Below are 827 nucleotides of genomic sequence, written 5' to 3' on the forward strand. Positions count from 1 at the left end.
GGGAAGAAAAATGCAAAGATGGATCAGGTACTATTATTGTTTGGAGAGAGAGAGAACGTGTGGACCCTAGTGAAGTTCTTTTTTGAACATCAGTACAGACACAAGCGCTCATATACACGCGCATACACTCATCCCTATGAACGCACACACGCACACCCTATCCCTATGAGCACCTCCGAAATACTAAGCCGGCATATCATCTTGAAATTTACGAAGTCACCGTAGGCACCTCGTTGTCGACGGCAACGTCTCCTCCCACTGAATGTGCATCGCCGGAAATCCTAAAATAAATCCAGAAATAAGTGCGAACACCAGAATTTGAACCTTGATGAGCCGGGGATACTACAGTCCCTCAAACCAAGGTTGGTTCGTTGGGCCCCAGTGAAGTTGTAGCCTCAGGTTTTGTGTTGTAGGATTAGGACTTGAACCGGTCACCCCTTTCTTTTCTGTCTAGGTGGATTCATGGGGCAGCAGTAAGGTGATGCCTCTGTAGTTCATGCCCTTAAGGGCTAAATCACATGCAAAGACCAAATCAGTTTTCAGATCACGTGGCAATCGGGCGGCCGCAAATCTGGGTGCCCCCGCACCTTCATGCTACAAATCTTCTCCCTAAATTTCAAGCACCATTATGCTAGCAATCCTCTCCCATTCAAGCGCCAATCACCTTATCAAGAAGCACCCCGGATCGTGGCAGGCCTCATAGGCAGTGGCGGAGCTTGACAGTAATCTCAGAGGGGGCCAAAGCGAAAATATAAACAACTAAGAGGAAAAAGAATTGATTTTTTTCCAAATCTAAGCCATGCATAGTAATTTTTCTTCATTGCTTT

The sequence above is a fragment of the Triticum dicoccoides genome, chromosome 2A (assembly GCF_002162155.2).
Source record: "Triticum dicoccoides isolate Atlit2015 ecotype Zavitan chromosome 2A, WEW_v2.0, whole genome shotgun sequence".
Lineage (NCBI taxonomy): Eukaryota > Viridiplantae > Streptophyta > Magnoliopsida > Poales > Poaceae > Triticum > Triticum dicoccoides.